This window comes from Antechinus flavipes, chromosome 3, assembly GCF_016432865.1.
Source record: "Antechinus flavipes isolate AdamAnt ecotype Samford, QLD, Australia chromosome 3, AdamAnt_v2, whole genome shotgun sequence".
NCBI classification, from domain to species: domain Eukaryota; kingdom Metazoa; phylum Chordata; class Mammalia; order Dasyuromorphia; family Dasyuridae; genus Antechinus; species Antechinus flavipes.
The window spans coordinates 131,090,808-131,110,351 of record NC_067400.1 but is presented as its reverse complement, the minus strand read 5'-3'; positions in this window follow the sequence as shown (position 1 = coordinate 131,110,351).

Below are 19,544 nucleotides of genomic sequence, written 5' to 3'. Positions count from 1 at the left end.
ATAAATTATATTTTTAACATATCTACTCCCGGGGAGACAGATTTCTCATTTCTCATGATGGAATTAAATTCATCATTATATGGCCAATTTTTTAGAGATGAAACTTTTCATTCTTTGATGGACTATTCTTAGATGACAAATGTTTTGTCTGTCACCTATGTATAGTCAAAGCCTTTACAGCATTTTAGAACCTAACCAGAATTCGAAGTTTACTGGGTTAGCCTTGGGCAACACAGAGACATCTCCATATCATAATGTAGCAATTTCATAGGACTTTAGTAAAGAATATGAATAATATAGTAGGTGGAAAAGTGTTTTTTTTTTTTCAAATAAAAACAAATATGCTGCACTGTGTGGTCTTAGTAGTTCCATTTATTTCATTTTTAATAATTCCATTTTTGTCAATATGATTTCTGAAATAATGTTTCAGAAATAAATATTTTATTAAATTCAATTTATGAAAACACATATATTATTAAACTTGAAATTATTCATCTAGTATTATCAAGCATATATGCAAGTCATCATTTAAAACACTAGAATCTTCCTTAAAATTTATGATGAATTAGGTATAACTGAGGATTATATAATAATGATAATTCCAAATGATTCTTTTCATTGCCAGAAAGAGATGGAATGATAGTTTCAATATCACATTTTAACAATATTGTTGGGAAATGCTAATAAATCTATCTGGCAAATGTAGTATTTAATTTTTCCTTAACATAGCAAGTAAGCTGATATTTTCATGGTCCTTGTCCCAACATAACTTTTAAATGCCTTAGCCAAATGGTTAACTTAATTGTAATTAAACATATTTAATTAAGCTTCTCCCAGTATTAAATAATTAAATCTCTAATGGAACACAAAGCTGCAGGGAACCAGATCATTATTGCAACATATAGTGTTTAATTGGAAATTTTAGAACTTTCATGAAATGAATAATTTCAATAGATTAAAGGCTAAATGCTATGTGAAGCACCTTTCAGATCAAATATCAAATGTTCTTTTTTTCCTCTTCTGAATCACAAGACAAAAAAAAAAAACTTTAAATTTTGACTTACTTAAAATTAGTTGTTTTAATATTATTTTAGAGAGATATAAAGAGAAGCAGGAAAAATGTGATTTCATTTTGAATAAAATGTATGTTAACAGTGATGAGATAATTCAATTTGAGACACATTTAATAACAACTGTTATGTGAGCATGCAATAAAAACAATCCCTGTTCTTGAGGAGTTTATATTCTATTTTATGTATGTGACTGCAAGATAATAGAATCTGAGAGTCCAGAAAATGTTGCATAGGAGGTAGAAGGCAATTGATTTTAAAGTGAGAATTCTAACAGACCAGGTGAAGTGGGATTGTATTTTCAGACTTCTCAACATAGCAGATGGCTTTTGAAAGCACTTCCCTATCCTGCAGGAATATGTTTAGTGATCATTTATAGAGATCACAAGGAATTTTGAAAAATGAGCCAGGCTTTCAGCATTGTATGACTTCTTACTAGATTGAGTCACTGAATTGATTGCTAAGTCAAAATTCTGTTTATAATACTAATTGCACAGCCACTCCCTGGTTTGACTTTCTTTCTTCTGACTTCACAACATCAAGACAATTCTCTGAGTTACCTAGAATTTGAGCATATGGTATCATTACCCTCAGAGAAATTAAATTTGATTGGCTTAAGTTTAGAAGAAGTAAATTGTTAAATAGTTAAAATAACAACCTTGCAAAAATTGTTTCATGTCTCAAATAGCATTGAATAGTAGTATGGCAATGTATTATACTAGTAGTGATAAATTTTTTAATTCTGTTTTAATCATTTTGAAATCAACAGCAAGATTTTTTGGTACTTTTTTTGTGTAGAACTAAATTACCTGTTTCATACCCAATTCATGTTTACTCACTGCATGTGTGTATATGTGAGTGTATGTGGGTGTGCATGCAAATTTGTTTTCCCTTTTGAAGGAAACTTTAGGTTAGAGATAAAAAATAGGATGGGAGACTATTTAAACTAAATGAAGTCATGTTTCTACAATAATGAAATAATGGAACCACTTGCCCAGAAATCATGATCCTCTCTGAATATCAATAACTGCTAGCTTCTACATGAGGCTAGGATCCACTGAAGTGGATAAAGAGTCAATCACAAAGAAAAATGTGTTTTTTTTTTTTTAAACTGAGGCAATTGGGATTAAGTGACTTGCCCACGGTCACACAGCTAGGAAGTGTTAAGTAAGATCAGATTTGAACTCAGGTCCTCCTGACTTCAGGCACTACACAAACTAGCTACCTCAGAAAAATGATTAAATTTAAGAAAGAGTAATCAAAATTGCCCAGATGTAGAGTAAGAAAAAAGAAAAGTTAAATGAAATTTATGTATAGACTTGTGCTAGATAAAGGTTTTTAATTATTAGTCTAAATTCTCTTCATTCTGTCCTAGAAGCAGTAGAGACACTGAATACTTTTGAGCAAAGAGGTAACATAAGACATTCATCAAAAACATAAATACACACTCATATAGACATGCACACGTGCACGTGCACTTATACACATACATATACACATTGAAATGTTATTCATAGAGAGACTCTAAAATCAATTAAGAGCCAGAAAGAGGGCACAACTTTTGATTTTTTTAAAAAAATATTCCTCTTTAGCCTTCTTTCTGCATTGGGATATATCAATGTATATAGCAATATGCTACAGTATAAATGTCCACAGGATTATATTGCTAGAAGTGAAATGAATTTCAGAAACTATTTAGATTAGTCTTATCATTTTTTGTGATATGACATCAATATTCATTTTAATAGCTATTTTTTTAGGAATTATAAATAGTCACAGTATAAAAAGTAAAATGTTAAGGACCACACCTAAGTGCAAAAGCTGTGAATCATAACACACTTGAAGGAATTGCAAATCAGTCTTTCCTGATACAGATGTTGTTTGTGGATTGAGAATGAAATAAATTGGACTTCCGGCCAAGATGGTGGAGAGGAAGCACACTGCTGTGTAACCTCCGTGTTTTTCTCTCACTATCCATTTCATTTCATGCCTCTGAATTAATGCTCGACTGAAAAAAAAACATACAATTACTTACCAAGAGAAACCATCCTTGAGACTCGTCAAGAAAGGTCTGTTTTTGCGCGAGGGCGGGGACAGTATTTAGATTGGAAGCAGTCTGCGGGCAGCAGCTGCAGCTAGAGCACAGAAAGCAGCTCAGAGCCGAGCAGAGCGGAGAGGGGGTGGGGCGTGATCGCGCCGTCTCTGAGGGGAGAGCTTTGCTACAGGATTAGATACTTTGCTCCGGCAGCAAGTCAGCAGCCCAGCAGAGAAGCTAAAAACACCGAGGGTAAAGAATACAACCCCAAACAGCTGGAGTCTCTCGGGACCTGGCCACCCCTCCCCCACAGTGTCTCAGCGGGCTCGGATCTCAGAGTGCAGGCGCCAGCACAGTAGGACCCGTGCCTCACGGCTACCCTGCCCCTCCCCCAAAGAAAGCAGCCTCCATTCAAGGGTTTTTTTTTTTTTCTTCTGTTTCTTTGATAGTTTGTCTTTGATTATTAGACAGAATGAGCAAGAAACTGAAAAAGAATTTAACCCTTGACAGCTTCTATACAGATAAAGAGCAGACTCCAAACCCTGAGGAGACTAAAAACAAACAGTCCCCAGGTGAATCCCCGAAGGAGGAGACCTCATGTCCCTCAGCACAGATGAATCTCATGGAGGAAATTAAAAAGGCTCTCACAAGGGAGCTAGAAGAAAAATGGGAAAAGCAGAGTGAGGCTTGGCAAAAGGAGAGGGAAGCTTTGCAAAAGGAGAGAGAGGCTTGGCAAAAGCAGAGTGAGACTCTGCAAAAGGAGAGGGAGGCTTGGCAAAAGAGCCTGGAGAAGTCAGTTAAAGAGAGAGTGGATAAAGAAACCAAATCCTTGAAAAATAGGATTGGTGAACTGGAAAACAAAATTGGCGAAATGGAAAAAAATTCCACAGAACAAAAGAACTCAATGGGACAATTAGAAAAAGATCTTAAAAAAGTGAGTGAAGAAAATACCTCACTGAAAATCAGGGTCGAACAATTGGAATTGAATGACTCGAGGAGACAAGAAGAATCAGTCAAGCAAATCCAAAAAAATCAAACAATGGAAAAGAATGTGAAATACCTTCTGGGGAAGACAACAGACCTGGAAAACAGATCCAGGAGAGACAACCTGAGAATCATCGGACTTCCAGAAAAGTATGATGAAAAAAAGAGCCTGGACACTATTTTCCAGGAAATTATCAAAGAGAACTGCCCAGAAGTCATAGAAACAGAAGGTAAAATAGACATTGAAAGAATTCATCGATCCCCTACTGAAAGGGATCCTAAAATCAAAACACCAAGGAATATAGTGGCCAAATGCCAGAACCCTCAGGCGAAGGAAAAAATGCTGCAAGTGACTAGAAAAACCCAATTCAAGTATCAAGGAGCCACAATAAGGATCACCCAGGATCTGGCAGCATCCACATTAAAGGATAGAAGGGCCTGGAATATGATATTCCGAAAGGCTAAGGAACTTGGGATGCAACCAAAAATAACTTACCCAGCGAGATTGAGCATCTTTTTCCAGGGAAGAAGATGGACATTCAACGAAGTAAGCGAATTTCACCTATTTCTGATGAAAAAGCCAGAACTTAACAAAAAATTTGATCTACAAGCACAGAACTCAAGAGAAATCTAAAAAGGTAAAGATTAATCTTGGGAACTATATTTCGGCTATAAAGATGTATAAAGAATACATGTATACCTTGTTCTAGAAACTAGATGTGGAAAGGACATTGTACCAGAAAAAAGGGAAAATGGGGGTACTACATTTCATGAAGAGGCAAAGAAAACCTATTATATCTGAGACAAAGAATGGAGAGGGATGAATATAGTGAGTATTTTACTGCTTTCAGAATTGGCATTAAGAGAAGAATTTTAGACATATTCAATCTATGGTGAAACTTCTCCCACCTCATTGAAAAGTGAGAAGGGAAAAGTGAAAAGGGAAGGAATAAGCTAAGTGGAAGGGAATACGGTAACTGGGAGGGAAAGGGGTAAGTTAGGGGAGGAACTCTAAGGGGGGGGAGGGATACTAAAAAAGGGAGGGCTGTGAGAAGCAAGTGGTGCTCACAAGCTTAATACTGGGAAGGGGGGTAAGGGAGTAAGAAGGGAGAAAAGCATAAACCGGGGTTAACAAGATGGCAAGTAATACAGAATTGGTCATTTTAACCATAAATGTGAATGGGGTAAACTCCTCTATAAAGAGGAAGCGGTTAGCAGAATGGATTAAAAGCCAGAATCCTACAATATGTTGTTTACAGGAAACACACCTGAAGCGGGGTGATACATGCAGATTAAAGGTAAAAGGTTGGAGCAAAACCTACTATGCTTCAGGTGAAGCCAAAAAAACAGGGGTAGCCATCCTGATCTCAGATCAAGCTAAAGCAAAAATTGATCTAATCAAAAGAGATAAGGAAGGGCACTATATCTTGCTAAAGGGTAGAATGAATAATGAAGAAGTATCTATATTAAACATATATGCACCAAGTAGTGTAGCATCTAAATTCTTAAAAGAGAAATTAAGAGAACTGCAAGAAGAAATAGACAGTAAAACTATAATAGTGGGAGATCTCAACCTTGCACTCTCAGAATTAGATAAATCAAACCACAAAATAAATAAGAAAGAAGTCAAAGAGATAAATAGAATACTAGAAAAATTAGATATGATAGATCTCTGGAGAAAATGTAATGGGGACAGAAAGGAATACACTTTCTTTTCAGCAGTTCATGGAACCTATACAAAAATTGACCATATATTAGGACATAAAAACCTCAAACTCAAATGCAAGGCAGAAATAGTGAATGCATCCTTTTCAGACCATGATGCATTGAAAATTACATTCAATAAAAAGCCACAGGAAAGTAGACCAAAAAATAATTGGAAACTAAATAATCTCATACTAAAGAATGATTGGGTGAAACAGCAAATTATAGACATAATTAATAACTTCATCCAAGAAAACGATAATAATGAGACATCATACCAAAATGTATGGGATGCAGCCAAAGCGGAGAATGAAATAAATTGGAGGCAAGAAGGAAGAGGAGGGAGGTCAGAGAAGGCAACTGTCTCTCAGTTTCCCTTGTATCATCATCATCTTCTCACATGAAGGGATCTATTCTGCTGGTCAGAATTAGTTCCCCACCAGCCACTAGCAGGTTACTCCCATAACAAGAAAATCATTACATTTTTAATATTGGACTTCTAAAAATACTGGATGTTCATTCATTTTCTCTGGACAGGGAACAAGAGTGAACTTCAACTACAAAAATTCTTAGTTTAATGCTCTCAGAAAGACTTGTTTATGCTTTAAACAAGAAGAGACATTTTTGTAGGGATTTGTTCATAGGCAAAGAAGGCTGGTTGGAGACAGATGCAATTGGCCATGTGTGAAATAAAGACAGTGTGTGAGTTTGTAAAGGAGCATGACATTGACATAATGTGAGTAACATATAAAGAAGTTTCTATAGTCGTTTTGCAATAAAAGTTTGGAAATTAGAATCTAGATGTTGTAGGCTTGATGCAAGTATGAAGGCAGAAATTTTCTCATTGAAAAAAAAGCAAAAAGAAGCAAAAAATAATAACAAAAACACAGCTCATATAAGGGTAACAGAATGGTCTGTTGACTGGTGACTGCCTTCATTTCCATGAGGGAAGAATAAATTTGTTTCTCTCCTCCTCAATTTCTATATATGACAGAAATTTCCTACATGTTTTCATTTTTTTCATAATTACTGTTTTTATCAGTAATTAATATGGATCAAAACTTCCCTATGCTGAATATGAGTATATAATTTAGATAAAATAAGGACTACAATGGAAGAAATCACCAATATTTAGTAGGATAGGGAAAAAAAGACAAAGAAAATTAATCTGAAAATATTGCCCTACCACAGTCCCCTCACTGGGGGAAGAACTGAATAAGAGATAAACTCATGACTTTGATTTATTAATATGTACACATTTCTGTGTTTTGCACCCCCCCATAAGAGAACAGCCACTACCATAATTGACACTTGTTTTATAGTGTTAAAAGTATGCATTAAATTGTGGCAGAATGTATGTTAAAGGATTTGCTCATAAAACATTTTTCAGTTACTTATTGAGTAACTTATTAGGCTTCTAGAAGAGTAAAATATTCTAAATAGAAATTAAGATAAGTGTATATTCTCATTGTTATGTAAGATATTTCTCTTCACTTACACATATATCAAATATTAAAAGTTCAAAACCAATCTAACAATTTAATAGTACTGCAAACTTTGTCAGTGGTTATTAATGTGCTTTCATACTTTATGACAGTAATTGCCCATTTTCTAATACAAAATTTGAGAATCTTCAAGAGAACACTGCTAGTTAACATGTCTCAGACAACCTGATTTGTGTTTCCTTTAATAAAATTATTCTACACTATAGCATTTGAGAGAAAAAAATTATACTTCATTATTCTATTGATTGCTATTAGCTCTTGGCAGTATTTATTCAAATTGAAGTGACATATAGCGTAATAGTAATTGTTTCTCTGAACATGATGGAAAACTATCTATATTAATTTGCAATATCTCTTGAAAAAGCCCTATTAATTTCAAAACTATCAATTTTATATAATAAGAAAATGTTTGTTAGAAAGCATTTTTTTAAAAAAAGTCCACTAATCAATTCCCCAAAGAAAAAAATAGTTTCCTAGTTATTTTCTAATGGTCATAGGCTATTGCATTAATCTAATTTCCCAATATAAGATCAAAGAACATAAGACAATTTGTCATAGTAAATAGGGTAAAATTATACAATCTGAATTCTGTCCCAATATAAAATATACATATTGTAGAACTGTAGAATTTTAGAGTTAAATTGAATCTGATGTCTAAGCAATTTTTTTTCTTTTTTTTTAATAACCCATGCCAGGATAATTTTTTACAGCATTATCCCTTGCACTCACTTCTGTTCTGATTTTTCCCCTTCCTCCCTCCACCCCCTCCCTCAGATGGCAAGCAGTCCTATACATGTTAAATAGGTTACAGTATATACTAGATACAATATATGTGTGCAGAATCGAACAGTTTTCTTGTTGCATAGGGAAAATTGAATTCAGAAGGTATAAATAATCCGGGAAGAAAAACAAAAATGCAAGCAGTTTATATCCATTTCCCAGTGTTCTTTCTTTGGGTGTAGCTGCTTCTGTCCATCTTTGATCAATGGAAACTGAGTTAGATCTCTTTGTCGAAAAAGTCCACTTCCATCAGAATACATCCTCATACAGTATCGTTTGTTGAAGTATATAATGATCTCCTGGGTCTGCTCATTTCACTTAGCATCAGTTCATGTAAATCTCGCCAGTCCTCTCTGTATTCATCCTGCTGGTCATTTCTTACAGAACAATAATATTCCATAACATTCATATACCACAATTTACTCAACCATTCTCCAATTGATGGGCATCCATTCATTTTCCAGTTTCTAGCCACTACAAACAGGGCTGCCACAAACATTTTGACACATACAGGTCCCTTTCCCTTCTTTAGTATCTCCTTGGGATATAAGTCCAGTAGAAGCATTGCTGGATCAAAGGGTATGCACAGCTTGATAACTTTTTAGCATAGTTCCAAATAAGCAATTCTTTTTTTAAGAAAAACTAATTAAGAGCAAATAAGAGCAACTTTCCTGAGTTCACAAAATTCATTAGTAACTAAGCTAGTGATGTAATATAGTTTATTATAATCCCAGTTCCATGGTATTTTTACAATCCACATATAAATATAAATATGTGGATATAAAACAAAGTACATAACTAAACCATTTAAATGGAAATTAATTATTAATCATATATTATGTGCCAATAATTATGCTACGAACAAATAGAGAAGATGAATCAACCCCTGCCTTTATGGAATTAAGATAGAGATTTTCAAATTGGGGTCTGTGAACTTTAGTGATTTTGATAACCTTTTTACTGTAATAGATTGTCTTTATCATGATATATATTCTATTTTACACATTTATAAACATTTTTTCTTATAAGGGATTGACAGGGATTGTGAGACTTCATAAGGGTACATGACACAAAAATAATAATAAGACTTTCTGAGTATTCAACATGAACTCAGATATATAATTTTAAGGAAACAAATAAAAAAAAATCCCTAAGGGGATCAGAAAATCTCTACAGAAGAATTGCTACTTGATTTGAAACTTGAAGGAAGGTAGATATGAGGAAGGAATGCATTCTATGATTTGTACTGGGATCCAAAAGTGAAAAAAAAAAAAGAAAGGAGATGGAATATATCAAATTTGGGGAATAGTTAATCATACATTTTGTCTGGCAGGTATAATTCATAAAAATGAGAAATAGGAAATGCCTGGGAAGAAGATGAGATAGATTATCAAAGGACTTAATTGACACATATTTATTTTATATATATATATATATGAGATATGGCAGCTTTGTGGAGGGAAGTCTGTGTAAAGAGAACATTTACTGAAATTGAGGAAGCCTTTTGGGAAACTACTAAAGTATTTCAGGCAATAGATACCTGGGGATATATGTGACATATCATATAACAAGATAAGGTAAATATGGAACCTTTTATGGAAGTAAAATTAATAGAACATTCCAGTTGAAAGGAAAAGGGGAAGAAAAAGGTTCAAGAATAAAAGAGTTCATATTGTGTAAACATTGGAAATCCATCAAAAAAAAATGTTTCAGTGTAACTTCTGTAACTAAGAAAATAAAGTTGGCAATATATATGCAAGACAAAGATTTTTCAGTGTATGTAAATACATGACATAAATAAATTTATGTTTACCTAATATCTAATAGAAGAAACTCTGCAATTGGAGGTATCCTGTACCTCTATCAGTTTCAGTTTCCATCAGTGATAGGATCAGAGGGTAAATTGTAAAGGATTGAAAAGTTAGTGAATTTTAGAGAAATAGAGATTATAAAATAAAACTTTTCAAGGAGCTTGTCTAGCAGCAGCATAGATATAGAATGGCAGATTGAGGAAAGATCAATGAAACAAAGAAATTATTTTTGAGGATTTAGGGAATAATGGAGTACTCACAAACAACAGAGAGAGACAGAAAAATAGACACAGAGACAGATACAGAGAGGAGACAGTTAGAAAGAGAAGGAGACAGAGAATGAGAAAAAATATAGAAGAGATGGATTAATCAATCAGACAAGCTTCTAAAAGAGATGAAACAGCATGTGATCAAGAGGAAAATGAGGGATTGATCTCAACAAAGACACATTACAATTCCTCCTTAGAGACTGAAGAAAGATATCTTTTGTGAGCCTCAGTTTCTTTTTTCTTTTTTGTAATGCATGATAATCATCACCTACACTTCTGTTTTGTTGTATGAAAACAAAAGAGATAATATATGTATATGTTTTGATTTAAGTTATGTTGAATACGCTTCTATTATGTCTCTGGTATCTGTTTTCTTCTTTCCATTTCTATTTTCATAACGTTTTTAGAGCCTTACACATTTCATCAGGACATTTTCAACTATTTCCTAATTGGTCTACCTAAAATTTAGTCTCTGCCTTTTACTGTTCAGTCTATCCATTGTTATCAGAGGAATCTTCTTAAAGCAAAGTTTTTATGTGGTTTCAGTATCATTCTCTGAAACTTTCATTAATTCAGGTATATGACCACTTGAGTTTTATAACATATTTTCCCTGAAACAATTGTGCAAGATAAGTAGTATGTGTATTATTATTACCCTTGAACAAATAAAGACAAAAAAATGAAGCTTAGAGTAGGAAGAGATAGGAATTGGTTTACAGACCTGATCTATGTTGGAGTTAGCTTTCAAAAAACAGGTAGCTCCTGACAACAAATTCAGATCATATTTCTATAAATGCCTATTCTTTAGTTACAGAATAAATTATTAACTTCTTAGTGTGGCATTTAAGGTTTTTTATATACTCTGCCCCAACCCATTTCTCCACCAGTTTCCCCTCATACTAGAAATGACTCTTATACAATATTTTATCTAGAACACATGTTTACTGCCTGTATATTTTATTCTTTAAAACTTTATAGTATTTTGATTCCACCTAGAATCTCCATCTCCCAACTCATCTCTACTGTCAAAATCTTTTTCATTATTCAAATGTAGTTCAAAAGAAATATTCCATATATTTATTTTTTATTTACCTAATGAAAGTTATTATTTTTCCTATGCTCTATAATATTTTGCATATATAAATATACACAGATATATATCATTTGCACTTACTTATGTAGCCTTATATTTGCAGTTCATACTCAAAAACATAAACTTTTAACTATTTTGTGCATTAAGGAAACATTTAAGTTTTATTTATATGCCATGTGTTACAGTTTTCCACAAGTTGAATTGATTATAACATCTGAAATAAGCATAGTAACAGACAAGAACTAACCTGAGTCCATATTCCTTCTTTAATAATTCATAACCTGGGCCCTACTTTTCCTTCTCCCTAATAAAGCAGTACTTTGAATTGGATGAATTTAGGAACATGACAGAGTTCATCATGAGAAGCATATCATGAAATATTGGCAGCAGAGGTTTTCAAGCATAGACTAAAAGTCTTTAAGAAAAGACATATCAGGGATATCATAAAAAATATTAGATTAGATGACTACCAGTATTCTTTCAAAGTAAAAATTCTATGATATATCATGTAAAACTGGGATAGCATGATCAACTTAAAGGAGGAGAAAGATAAATCCTAGAAATCATTTTTGCCATTTAATAAGGGTGATAAATAAAATACAGGTTGTGACTACAAAGTCACAAAAAGATTCCAGAATGCAACAAAATATTAGTTACATCACTATATAGCCAGATATCATCCATGAAATAATAGGACTATAAGAAACCCTACATGCTGGATAATTGCTATGGGAAAAGATTATATAAATATTCAGTGAAAAGAGAGAAAACTTACCTTATGAAGATAAGGGAAAACTTCTTAGAAGAAATAGAAATTGATTTGGATAATGACATATGGAGGATTTAGAAAAAATAGTGTGGAAAAATAGATGTCATTCTAAGCAGTGAGAATATCATGTAAAAAGGAACTGAGATGCAAAGTATATGACATATTTGGTTGATATTAAGCAACATAATTAAAGTGTTCAGTTAGTCATAGCAGATCAGTAGATCTGGGGGATTGGGGGAATAAGTTTGTAAATATCAGTTTTGGAAAGGGATGGACTATGTTTGGATTTGATCTCCTCATTAGTGGGAATTTGGGACTACTATAAATTTACCAGTGGGTAGCTGTAGAAAGATAATGATTTAATCTGTAAAATTTTAAGAATTAGAGCTATCCAAGATTAAAATAGGCCTGTTATGTAGAGATTAGGCTCTTCAATATAAGCCTTCAGGAAAGAGTGGTTCATTGACCAGTGTGTTGTAGAAGGGTTTATTATTCTGTCATGGACTGGACCACGAGTTTTCTTTAAAAACACACTCTCCAAATCATTATTGATCAGAGAAATGCAAATTAAGACAACTCTGAGATACCACTACACACCTGTCAGATTGGCTAAGATGACAGGAAAAAATAATGATGAATGTTGGAGGGGATGCGGGAAAACTGGGACACTAATGCATTGTTGGTGGAGTTGTGAACGAATCCAACCATTCTGGAGAGCAATCTGGAATTATGCCCAAAAAATTATCAAAATGTGCATACCCTTTGATCCAGCAGTGTTTCTATTGGGCTTATATCCCAAAGAAATACTAAAGAAGGGAAAGGGACCTGTATGTGCCAAAATGTTTGTAGCAGCCCTGTTTGTAGTGGCTAGAAACTGGAAAATGAATGGATGCCCATCAATTGGAGAATGGCTGGGTAAATTGTGGTATATGAATGTTATGGAATATTATTGTTCTGTAAGAAATGACCAGCAGGATGAATACAGAGAGGCTTGGAGAGACCTACATGAACTGATGCTAAGTGAAATGAGCAGAACCAGGAGATCATTATACACTTTGACAACGATATTGTATGAGGACATATTTTGATGGAAGTGGATTTCTTTGACAAAGAGACCTGAGTTTCAATTGATAAATGACGGACAAAAGCAGCTACACCCAAAGAAAGAACACTGGGAAACGAATGTGAACTATCTGCATTTTTGTTTTTTTTCCCGGATTATTTATACCTTCTGAATCCAATTCTCCCTACGCAACAAGAGAACTGTTCGGTTCTGCAAACATATATTGTATCTAGGATATACTGCAACATATCCAACATATAAAGGACTGCTTGCCATCTAGGGGAGGGAGTGGAGGGAGGGAGGGGAAAAAAAAATCGGAACAGAAATGAGTGTCAATATAATGTAATTATTAAATAAAAAATTTAAAAAAAAAATAGAATAGGGGCACACATGCATTTGCATGTGCAGTTCACACATACACATGCACAATGCATGCTATATATTACATGTAAGGCACACATACCTGAAACACAATAGGGCTATATTCTCATGGTATCCACATGTGTGTTCACATATATGTACATATGTATGCTGCATGCATTCAGGCAATGCTATAAAGCACACAATGCAAAATTATATGCTTTGACACAAGAGATATGTATATATGTATGTTGTTGATATATGTATGTATGTGTACATGGATATGCTTATATGTGGTACACATGCATAATACATGAGCTCTATGCACGCTTAAATATACATATACCTGCGGATGTAATACATATGCATATGTCTGTATGCATGGATATGTGTGTATTTATTCAAAGGCATACATGCATATGTACAATGGAGAACATGTGGAGTTCTAGCAAGAGATCTAGTCAGGAAGAGCTAAGTTCAAATATGACCATATGTGAGAATTTGATCATTTTATGTAAGAAATGAAGTTTTGTGGTCTTAGCTGTTTTGCTTCCACAGATGTCCTTGAGAAAGGATAAATACTCCAGAAAATGTGTAGGGTTGCAGTTGAGAGGGTGGGGGGGTTGCCTCCTGGACAAAGAGGAATTGGGAAAGTGGAGATGTAACCAACAGCACAAGTTCAAAAGAACAAAAGGAAAAGCTGTCCATTTTTCTTAGCCTTGGACATATTATTACCTTATAAGGGAGAATTGTAATCCAGAAGGATCTTGATTAATCAGGATCCTGTGGGAAGAAGAGGGCTAACTAACCAACATAAAAAGGCTTGTTCCTTAAGTGCGTGGTCCTGTTCTGCAGAGTAGGTACACCTGCTTCTTGAGAGAACTGAAATAAATGCCTTCGTTCTTAAAAAAAAAAAAAAAACACTCTCTTCTTAGGGCCTTACACATTCCTTGATTAATTGATAATAAATCAGTTAATTAATAATTAATAAATTAAGTTTTTTGGGAGTTTTACATTTTCAGGGTTTTTTTGGGTTTTTTGTTTGTTTGTTTGTTTTTAGCATGCGTTTTTGATATGTTTATTCCTTAACATTTTACCCAAGAAGAATGATTGTAGATTGAGAGCTGGCCTCTAAAGTAGTGTAAATATACATATGCCCAGGTAAAATTGATGATTTCAAAGAGGTTTTTTTTTTTTTTTTTTTTTTAATATATAGAGCTAGATATTCTGGCTCTTGGATAGCTTGGCTGCGTTATCTAGAATTTGGCTCATCCCTTTTCAAGTGAGACTGTTGTTTTCACCTTGAGAGAAGCAGGCGAACTACTATGACTGAATGCATGTTCTTTCCCTCTCCTATTCCTAAGAGGAATATCATGCTCACAAATATCAGTCCTCACAAATGTATCTGGTCTAACAGTATGAACGCTAGGGATTCACAAGGAAATCCACTTACCAGATCAATCATCCTTTCCATGACTTTACTTTCTGTTGAAAATTTTTTTCTTCCTTCCTCCTTTCATTCCTTCCCTCTTTTCTTCCTTTCTTCCTTTCTTCCTCCCTTCCTTCCCTCCTTTTGTCCTTTCTTCTTCCCCTTTATTCCCTCCCTCCTTCTTTCCCTTTTCCCTTCTTTCCCTCCTTCCTTCCTTCCCTTATTTCTTCCTCCTCTCCTTCCTTATTTCTTTCCCTCCTTCTCTCTTTCTTTGCCTTCCTCCTTCCTTCCTTTTTTCCTTCCTTCCTTTCTTCTTTAGTTCTTATTTTCTTCTTCCTTAGTTCTTATTCTCAAGGTATTAATAATGGGAAAATGACAAATAAAGCTAGAAAGTGGCAGAGAGAGGTATATGTTTGGTTTCATGGCAGATAAATGCTTAAGAAGTATGGTAAGTCCTATTTCCAGACAAAAAGTTGATCAGTCAGAGTACAAAGTATTTTTTAGGGTTTCCAATGAAAATGAATAGGAGATTGGGACTTTAGAAGAGATACTATAGAATAAAAATTACTTCATTGTATAAGAGTACTATACAAATTGTCCTTGTAATTATTGTGAATGCTCTATGAATATTGGAGACAGATGTATGAAACCATATGCCTTCATAATAGATAATCTTTCTAATTATGAGAAAAGCTATCTTTAATATACTTTTAGATATATTTAGTATATTAAAACTACTGGCCTAATAAATTGATGTAGAGACTAGTAAAATAAAGTTTTGTATAAAATATATATAAAATAAAACATTTCTTCCATCTTTTCCTAATTCACTTATTGGTTTTGAAAATCAGTTATAATTGAGTTTCTGTACCTTGATCCGAAATAGATTACATAATTAGTTAAATTAAAAATAGAATTTTTTGTTTAAAAAGATAGTGGTCTAGTTAGCAACAAATTAAAACACTGGTTTTTCAGTCCTTAGAAAACTGTAACTTTTCTTTTTCCCATAGAAATGTTGGAATAATTTAGTTTGATGAGGCATTATTATTTTTTCATATTACCTTTCAGTATATTGTGCACTAATGAGCTCCAAATAGACTATATGTCTAAATTTTTGAAGGAGGAACAATTTTAGTTTTTGCCAGTCACCAGCAAACACTTCAAATAGTAAAGATGTTACAGTAGATATGGAATCATACATCCCAGAATAGGTAATAGTTGGAATGTTGTCAGGTTCATCCCTTCCATCTGTGCCCATTAGAATTCTCAAATGGATTGGCTCTCTTCAATTTTATCCTTAATATGGTTTTTAGAATGTGATTTTTACAAGTTCTTAAGCTTACAGGAATACTTAGTGATATTTTCTTATAAGAACTCATTACTGTTTATATTCCCTTTTATATCTTGGGAGCAGGAAAAGGAAGAAATAGATTCATGACTACTGGAAGCATTTTATGAAGGAAAGAAAGCTGAATTTGGAATCAGATGATTTTATTTGATTTCAAATCTTTATATGAGTGGGATCTTGGGCAAACTGCTTCCCTCTCTGGACATGTTATTTCATTTTATGGTGGGAAGTAATAGGAACTAGATGACTTTTTTCCTTTCACTTATCCAGGATCATGGAATCCATGGTGACTCTTTCATTCAATGTATTAAACATTTTCAACATATGCTATGGACAGATTTAGAATTCTGACTTTGAAAAATGCCATAGAATCTTCTACAATGAGCGTGTTTGTGTGTGCATGTGTGTTTGCATGTTTTTTTTTTGTTTGTTTTGTTTTGTTTTGTGTGTGTGTGTGTGTGTGTGTGTGTGTGTGTGTGTGTGTGTGTGTGTGTTAGTTGGGAGTGAAGAGGGGGTGTAGAATATATGTGGAGAGAGTGAATGTCTCCATAAACACAATATATATTTATACTTACATCCACTAACTTTTCATGTTTATTTAAAACAAGGGATATATAGAGCTCTAATTTTTCTCAACATATCAGCATGAGATTTGGCTACATGGTTCTCAGTTTTAAGAAGTAATTAAGATTAATTTTATGGAAGTTTAATTTATATTATCAGAAAACGTTTTAAGAAAATTGGTGGCCTGTTTGCAACTGAAGCAAGTAACTACTTCTGTTGCCAAGCTGACCTAGTAACATCTCTGCTCCTTGTATAGTCAGGATGCACCATTACAACTATTCTTTTACATTTATATTTTTCCTCTCAATCTCTAGAAATTGCCCCACATTTAAAATGAAAACTTATGACCTGTAAGGTTAAATATCAATCCAGTAATTTCCAGTAATACCTTGGTTTTGGATTAGTTTATATTAGCTACGTTAATATGACTTGGGAAAGAGAAGTTTGTTTTAGAAAGAATATTCAGAAAACACTTGGATCATAGAGCTCTCTCAGTAGCACAGATTAATACTCTAGTTATCCTAGAAACTCTGGCTAACTACAGGGACTATCCAAAGAAAACACTGACCTCCTAAAAGGAGGAAGAGTGCTATTATAGAAGCCAATTTTTCTCTATGTCCCACTTTTTCCTGGAGCTATCTCTCTGTGTGTATAATCTGAATTCTTTCTACTTTTCAACTATATATTTAAATAAATACCACTTTTATGTCCAAACCTCTAATAAAATTTTCTAGATCTATATAGTTTTTTTTTTTAATTTCTAAAGACTCAGAAAATGTTGACTCTTTTATCCTCTCACTTCTTTGATTATACAAAAATGACCAAAAAACCCCACCTTAAAACAAAATGATGGCTAGCATGCTGAGAAAATCTTAAGACAAAGTGTTCTCAAGATGAAAATTAGCAAAATTCTTCTCTATTTAGTGTCTACTAACACAAAACCAAGGTTTGTAGCTTTGTATTTGTACAAAAGAATGGTTCATTTGCAACTTCTTTTGGTCTCTGCCATGTATATGTTTTTCCTGGATTGTATTTATTAATGTAAAATATTAATGTAAAAAATAATTTAAAATATAATGAATTATAATTTTTGTAGAGGATTTTCAACTTATGCTATTAAGGAGATTTTTATTTGAAGCAAGTACTCTGCCTGTTTCTGGGTTATGGCTCTCCAATGACTGCAGGGAAATGAACTTGAAATAGTGCCAGTTTCTTACTGGTATGGTTAAAAAAAACCACATTTGAGTAATAGGCATACTTCCATGAAACTAAATCTAATTAAAGCTTTGTCAGCTAGGACAAGCCCTAGCTTGATCTATAAAGTCAGATAACACCAGATTTACAGAGCTGAACAATGTCAGGTAGGTGTTAATTCATATTCTCTAAGTGCTTATTTACTTATTTGGTTATTTTAAAGAGTCTATTGTATAAGAATGTGTCCTTTAGACATATCTAGACAAAATCTATTTTATTTACAAAAAACAAATATTTTCTAACCATATTTTCTAAGAAAACTATGTACAATTATGTTTCCAAATATATAGGTTTTTTTTTTTGTTGTTGGTTTGTTTTTGTTTTTTTTACACAGAGAGATCCTATGAAGTATATAATTTCACATGTGATTTCCCATTCTATAAATAAAATATTTCAATTAAAAACCAGGACCATTTATTTACTCTCTAATATATACTAAGATGTAACAGTTCATTTGTTGCTTTCAAAGTTCTTAGTCTTCTGGAGGAAAACATTTACAAAGTTAAATTAAAACCAAACAAAGAAGCCGTTAGATAGGGAGTACTCACAATGGGATCATATAAGGAAATGATTCTTGTAGCATGTGGCAGAAAAGCAAGGCCTATGAAGGCATTAGAGGGAGAATATTCCAGGTCTGGAATGTATTCATGGGACACAGAGAGAGGACATGGACTGTTGAGTGCTGTAACTAGCTAGTCGGCCAATTCAGCCAGAAGTGAGAGTGAAGAAAGAATAGTTCTATGTAATTCATTTGGAAAAATAAGCTTGAAAAAGCATCTATTTTATCATTTTGGCACTTGGGAATCACTGAAGATTCTTGAGCAATGAAGTTAAATGGACACAACTAAGATTTAAAGTATGGGAAGAAAGGTGTTGATGGCAAAATCCTTTTCTTATGTTGGGCATGGACTCTGACAAGCACTGCTGTGACCTCCAAAACACAGGTGCCTTCTGAAGCCCTGGCACTGGCATTTAGTGGTTATTATCTAAGTGGAAAGAAAGCAATAGGTATGAAAATATATTGTGGAGGTAAAACCTATAAAACTTGGTTAATGGTTAGAAAGAGAGGGTAAGAGTAATAAGTTAAAAAAAAAAACTTTTAGATCATAAATATGAGGGAATAGAAGAATAGTGATTAAATAATAGAAATAGAAGAATTACTATATGGAATATGTTTAGGGGAAAGATAATGATTTATTTGAATATATTAATTAAATCTGATATGCCTACCATATATCCAGGTATAGATGTCTAATAGAGATATGAGATGAGAATTTAGAAAAGCTCAATTAATAACACTTCTTAAAGAAATGCATACACTTCTCAAACATTACCAATACAATTTTAATAAATGAATATGTTTCACATATTATCAGTATAATTTTGTGGAAGGTAGTTTTTTATCTTCTATTGTTTGCCTGATTCTGTATTCTGATATGATTGCCTGAAATCTCATAATGGCTTTTGGTTTCACGATGACATTAAAAAAAATAATCAATAATTTTT